The sequence below is a fragment of the Orycteropus afer genome, unplaced genomic scaffold (genome assembly GCF_000298275.1).
Source record: "Orycteropus afer afer isolate SDZICR_OR568_19922 unplaced genomic scaffold, OryAfe1.0 scaffold00121, whole genome shotgun sequence".
In the NCBI taxonomy this organism is placed as follows: Eukaryota; Metazoa; Chordata; class Mammalia; order Tubulidentata; family Orycteropodidae; genus Orycteropus; species Orycteropus afer.
In genome coordinates this window covers 8,804,750-8,812,179 of record NW_006921708.1, presented here as the reverse complement: position 1 = coordinate 8,812,179, position 7,430 = coordinate 8,804,750, and the positions used below count along the sequence as shown (strand labels likewise).

Below are 7,430 nucleotides of genomic sequence, written 5' to 3'. Positions count from 1 at the left end.
CCTAAGGCACTTGACTGCTAACCAGAAGGCTGGTGTTTCAAACCCACCAGCCACTCCTCGGAAGGAAGGTTGGGCAATCTACTTCCATAGTGATACTGCCTCGGAAATCCAAGGAAGAGTCACTATGAGTCGGGGCTGACGAGATAGCACATAACAACAATAAGCTCTTTTTTATGATTTTCAGTATTGTTCTATGTTTTTAGCCTACTCTGTCTGGGACTTTCTATTGTGATCCCCATCAGAGTGGTCATAAGTGATACCCAAGCTCCATCTAGTTATTTTGGTCTCAGGTTAATGGACGCTGTGATTCGAGTAGACTGTTAGTCATTTGGACAAATTGTTTCCATAAGTCTTTGATTTTCTTCATTTTTCTTTGCTCCAGATGAGGAAAGACCAATGTTTACATTTCAGATGGCTGCTTGCAAACTTTTAAGATCTCAGTCACTACTCAACATAGTAGGATATAGAACATTGTCCTTGTGTACTATGTTATGCCAACTGACCTAGATGTCCCCCAAGACTATGGCCCTAAACCGCAAACCCAGTGACTCAGTCTCTCAAAGTGTTTGGTTATGGCTAACATGTTTTCATAATTTTCCCCCTGTATACTCTACAATATACATGCATTTATTTGCAGCATACAAATATATACATAGAAATATCCTCTGCCAAACCCATATGTACTCATGGGTGTACTCCCATTTGCCATCCCACACTTGTTCAGCATTCATATCTAGCTATGTATTCATTTATAGGTTATGGTTCTTTATTACTGTTACTGCAGGAGTGTGTATGTAACAGTATATGTCATTGTTGCCTTTTACTCTTGTGAATCCCCCAGTGTCTTCCTTTACCTTGGTCATGTTGTACTGATCTCTCCCATTTTGTATATTGCCTTTCCCTTCACCCTAGTTAATAAATATCTGCTCTCTAGTTAGTGATTTTCCCTCCCTTCCCCTTCCATCCCTAGTAACCACCACCTTTCAGTCAAATAGGTAAGTCTATGAAGTGAGCAGTAGCAACCATGATGATCATACTAATCAGAAAAAATCAACCATATGAGACCAAAATCATCTGTTCAAAAACAAAGTTTGGAAGGTAGGAAGGAACAGGAAATAAGGATTAATGGAAATGGGGAACCCAGGGAGCAAGTGGGAAGAGTGCTGTTACATTGAGAGAATTGCAACTAATATCATGAAACAAAATGTGTATATATTGTTGAATGGAAAACTAATTTGCCATGTAAACTTTCACTCAAACCACAATAAAATGTTTAAAAAAAAAAAGAAAAAGATAAAAGGAAAATACACTTGGGAAAAAAAAAAAAATCTAAAGAAATCACCCATCTAGCTTCTTTCTTTCTCCTTAATCTTAGAGCGAGGTTTCATTCATGATCAACTTCCTTCAGTTTCTGTCATTGTACCCTGTTCCCCATTAAGTGAAACAGGCACTTTGAATTATGATACAAAATACTAGTGTAGAAGTCACTGATTTTAAATAATGACTTTTCTTATAAGACTCCCAGATATACAGAGTCCTCACAAGTTCTCTGAACACTCATGATAAACTTTTCACTGCTCTTATAATGATTTATTTATTTGACCCATGATCCCTGAATATCTTCTAAATGTTTGAGATTTTCCTAATATGCTATTTAGTTCTGAAAATCATGTGATTTTAAAATGATAAGAAATGGTAAGCTTTAGCTATTTTTTAGTTTATTTCTTTTGCATATGAGTTCTATGACATTGCATTGTGTCCCTGGATCAAACAGATAAATTCTCACACTTCATAAAATGTAATACAGGGAAACCTGTGAAAGCCAGAAACTGTGTAAGGCAGAAACCTGTCAGAGAAGGAAAATTCAAATATTTTCCACTAAAATGAATAGAAAAGTTTTGAGACCTGGAAAAAGAAGACTGTCTTGTCAAGCTCTGACTCTCACAAGTTTCACTATATATATATATTATGATATTATACAGAAATCTTACAGTTTTTAGAAATTTTACTCAATAGCAATCTGCCTCATAATTTGAACATAAAGAAAATGATTTTAGAGCTCATAAGACAGACATGAAAACTTTAAAGCAATTGCTCTAAAAGAGCAATAATTAAAACAATTACCAGCAAGTTATGTACCTTAGTTATCTAGTGTAGCTATAACAGAAATATCACAAGTGGGTGGCTTTAACAAACACAAAGTTATTTTCTCACAGTTTAGGAGGGTAGTAGTCTGAATTTGGGAGCTCTGGTAGCATAGTGCCTAAGGCACTTGACTGCTAATCAGAAGGCTGGCGGTTCAAACCCACCAGCCACTCCTCGGAAGGAAGATGGGGCAATCTACTTCCATAGTGATACTGCCTTGGAAATCCAAGGAGGGGTTGATATGAGTCGGGTCTGACTCGATGGCACGTAACAACAACAACAGTCTGAATTCAGGGTTCTGATCCTACAGAAAGGCTTCCTCCCTCTATTGGCTCTGGAGGAAAGTCCTGTTCTCTTTTGAGCTTCTGCTCCTGGGTGATCATGTGGTTTGGCATCTCTCTTCCTCATCTCTTTCACTTTTGCTTACTTGTTTAATCTCTTTTATATCTCGAAAGAGATTGACTTAAAACATACCCTACACTTATCCTGTCTCATTACCGTAACAAAGACTACCCATTCCTTAACACAATTATAGCCACAGCACGTTGTTGTTGTTACCAGAGCTCCTAGCTACAGCATAGACAACATATATATGTGGGAACACAATTCAATCTTTTTGATGGTTTTTGGTACTAGGTCTAAAATAGAACACTAGGAAAAGAAATTAAATCCCCCACATGTTCACTCACACCATACTCTCACTCTCTCACTGTCCCTTTGTGAGTGTAAATCAAGTGCTAATCACATGGCTGCTTTGAGAAGGAAATGAAATAATAGTATTGAAATTATTTTTAAAACAGAAATATAAGCATTAGTAGCAAATTGAGAGCAAGTTTTTAGGCTCTAATTGCTGTAAATTTCATCCTTTGAGTGAACCAAAAAGCTTTTTGAATTGAAACTATTGATTCATACTCTATATTCTGTAACAATTGGTGACAACTTGCTTTTCTTTTCTTTGTGACAGTCCTTTAAATAGCTGTGGTCCCCAAATGGCTCCACTATAAAAGACCAAACATAGCCAAGTCTTTTCATTGCTCTTTGTATGACATGATACTCAACCAACTATGTTAAATGTTGGGATGTGGGGTCAGGGGAGTTTCAGTAGCAGCTCTCATGAAGCATCTGATGTGATCTGCCTAGTGCAAAGCACAGCACGATCACCACCACCACCTTTTGATCAGTATCTCTGTATCCATTAATACAATCTAAGAATATAGTGGCCTCACTAGCCTGATATCAAGCTTGGATGTTCCCAATTTGTGCCGGAGGGACCAATTAATGCCTGGACTCTGGTCTCTGCTCCATTTAAGATAGTTGAGAATCTGTATTTTGTTACTAATTAAGTATGGATTCCATACTGGTTATGCTATTTAAATATTTACTTATTAGATCAAAGCATTATTTAAGAAAAAAAAAAAAAAAAAGAAAAATCATCAAAGACTAAGACCTTATCTTAAATGATACTACCAGAGAGTTCCCATTGGTATATAAATGAAACATGTTTGAGTGTGCTTTTCCACTCACTGTTGTGGTTGTTGTTATGTGCCGACCAGTCGGACTCGACTCATAGTGACCCCTCCTTGGGTTTCGGAGGCAGTATCACTACGGAAGTAGATTGCCCAACCTTCCTTCAGAGGAGTGGCTGATGGGTTTGAACCACCAGCCTTCTGGTTAGCAGTCAAGTGCCTTAGGCAGTATGCTACCAGAGCTCCTTTCCACTCACTAGAAATCCTTTTTTTTTTTTTTTAATTACATTTTCATTAGTTACCTGTTCAAATATTTATTCATAACTTTTGCTAATATCAATATATTAGAAACTCTAGTCTTTCTTTAATTTTTTTTTTTTAAAGAAGGAAATTAAATTGGTTTACATGTTTGTTTGTTTGTTTTTTATTTTTTCTTGTGATTTGAATGAAAGTTTGCAGAGCAAATTCATTTTCTGTACAACAGTTCATAGACATTTTTTTTCATGACAAGGATTGCAGTGCCCATAATGTAACAGCTGTCTTCCTACATTCTCTTTCTGATTACTCTTTCCCTGTGTCCTTCTTTCCTATGCATTCCTTTCCTCTGAGCTATTTTCCTGTGCAAATACTGCTCTTTTGGTCACCATGGTTGATTGTTCTAAGAAGTGTACATACTTTGTATAAATGTTCAGCTTACATGTCTGCCTACCTGGTATATTTTTGGTGCAACATATGGTGGCTTTTGATAATCTCCATGCTTTCGTTAAACTATAATATGATGTCACTCTAGAATTGACTGGAAATTGACACACTCTTCATAAGTATTCTAAACTTTGTGGAAAGTTTTTCCCCTTTGCCAATTGGCCTTTTCTCCACACTGCATAAATTTTCCAACACACTAAGCATGATTCTGTGACCTCATCTTCAAAATCTTTTAGCAGAAAACATGCAATTTCTAAAGGTCTTTTCATTCTGATGTTCTTAGACTTTAGTTTTCCTATTTTTGATACTAACTCCTTAACTTTTCCACTTAAATATAAAATTTTCCTTGATATACCAAACCAAAAACCAGGCTCACTGTCATTGAGTCGTTCTCGACTCATAGCAACCCCTCCTTGGATTTCTGGGGAGGTATCTCTACGGAAGTAGATTGCCCAGTCTTTCTTCCAAGGAGTGGCTGGTAGATTTGAACCACCAGCCTTCTGGTTAACAGTCAAGTGCCTTAGGCACTAAGCCATCAGAGCTCCTTGATATAGGGGAAAAAAAAAAAAAAAAGGAAAATGGTTATGGAGTATTTCTTTTTTAATCTCTTTCAAGAAGAGATTAAAGGCATAGATAAGGCATGTGATTCCCTTATCTTACCCCTTATTTCTTCTTGTTCCAAATAGTTAAATGGCTCCATTTAATGTCTGAACATGTTAGGTTTCAGTTCATTCTGGCATTCCAGTCTTTCTGACTGTTTTTGGGCTCCCATTACCTACACTTCTTGTGTGGACAGAGAAGTGAGCCAATTCTGATAAAATCACTCAGAGATAGCCATGGCACCTTCAGAGACCATGTTTGCTACACTGGTCTCACAGGTTCTCCACTCTGTCAAAGACTACAACTCATAGGGAAGAATAGTAATTTTCAGAGTTATGTATGTAACTATGTTCTGATGAAGGCACAACTGTCTTTTAAAATCTGAATTCCACCATGATCATGATCTACCTCCCGTTGATTTTTCACAGGATTAGCTAAATCCACACATAGTCTGAATGACATTTTTGGAGCCCCTCAGTCCCTCTGTTGGCCTACAAATATACTTCAACAGATTAATAAATCTTCTGAAATCCTTTGAAAATATTTTGAGTCATACATGTGCAAAGAATTCTTAGTTTACTTCAGATTTGTAAAGGCATTCACAATCAAAGGTTAATAAAAGCTTCTGAAGACATGTTATTTTAAAAAGAATTCACTACAACTTTATTTGATCTGTTTTAAGAACAAAGAAGAATTGATGTCTTCAAATTGTGGCATTGGCAAAGAATACTGAAAATGCCATGGACTGCCAAAAGAATGAACATATCTCTATTGGAATAAGTGCAGCCAGAATACCATTTAGAAACAAGAGTGGTCAGACATCATCTCACCTACTTTGGTCATGTGCTCAGAGGGACTAGTCTCTGGAGAATGGTATCATGCTTGGTAAAGTGGAGAGTCAGAGAAAAAGGGCTCTCAATGAGATGGATTCACACAGTGGCTGCAATGATGGGCTCAAGCATAGCAAGGATTCTGAGGATGGTGCAGGACCAGACAGTGTTTCATATAGGGTTGCTTTGAGTTGGAATCAACTCAATGGCATCTAACAACAACAACATCTCAATTTTTGAAATCTGCTTTTCTAAATTTCAAAGATAATCTTACAGCAAAGTCTATTTTATTCACACCATAGCCACATGATACTATCATCCAATTGGACCAACAAACTGAGATCAAGCCAGTTGCTCAGAATTGGGAATGTATAGATATAGTTATATAGAGATATATAAATTTCTAATTAAGAATAAGACATATGTGTTTAGTTTAAACATTATTTTATAGTTAAATATATAATATCTTCTAAATATTAAAATAATTGTAATAATAACAATGGCTAAAATTAATTTAATCAAAACTCTGTACCAGTCCTTCTACTTGTTTTATACGAAATACCCAATTTAGTTGGATTGACACGGTGGCTGCAATGATGGGCTCAAGTATAGCAGGGATTGTGGGGCTGGTGCGGGATCGGGCAGTGTTTCGTTCTGCTGTGCGTGGGGTCGCTATGAGTCGGAAATGACTCGACGGCACTTAACAACAACAACAACAACCCAATTTAATCTTTACAGCAACATAATTGGAGTTCTACAAGGCAGAAATGGAGAATTAAAGAAAGTAATTGATTTTTCCAGGGTGACAGAATTAGCCAGTGGACATATCCATGAGTCAAGCAGTGTGTTTATCTATCTGTCAATCTGTCTATCTACCTACCTACCTACCATCTATCTATCATCTATCTATCTATCTATCTATCTATCTAACTGATTTATTGATTTATCTGATAATAATATAAACTTGCTTAAGAAAATTCTATCTCCTAATTACCCCACTGCCATTGAGCCAATTCCAACTCAAGACCTCCATTGGGTTTCCAAGGCTGTAAATCTTTATAGAAGTAGATTGCCTCATCTTCCTCCCACAGAACATCTGGTGGGTTTGAACTGCCAATCTTTTGGTTAGCAGCCAAATGCCTTAGGCAGTGCACCACCAGCTCCTTGTCTCCTAATTAGATGCTCTAAATAACTGTGAGTAGTGTAAAAGATCAGAACCTACAGGGTTTTACACTCATTTTATTTGTAATCTTTGGTTTGAAAAAAAAAAAATCCCTTGTTTTTTAAAAAAAATTAACTTTGAATTACAATAAATTATTATGTTAGTTACTTTTCTACTATGTACATTAGCAAGTATCTTTCACATCTTTAGCTCAAATATAGACACATATACATGGCACATAAGAAGACTCATAATTATACATTCTTGAAACTGGGTATATGTAATTTTGGAATCACCACTAGCAATGATTCTTATTAGTAAATATAAATGAGGTTTGAATAAAACAATGCTTATGCTTTTGCTCTTTTTCCTCTGAGGAAAAAAGAAAAACTAGAATGCAGGCAAACCATTTGCAACCTACTAACATCACAGGAGGAGCTCTGGTAGCATAGTGCCTAAGGCACTTGCCTGCTAACCAGAAGGCTGGCGGTTCAAACCCACCAGCCACTCCTCGGAAGGAAGGTT

The 7,430-nt window shown here is 36.7% G+C and overlaps 1 protein-coding gene across 1 annotated transcript in view; it reads right to left on the bottom strand.

Moving 5' to 3' along the window:
- The window catches only part of ABCA13 (ATP binding cassette subfamily A member 13), an 888,443-nt gene that overhangs the window by 238,115 nt on the left and 642,898 nt on the right, over window positions 1-7,430 (bottom strand).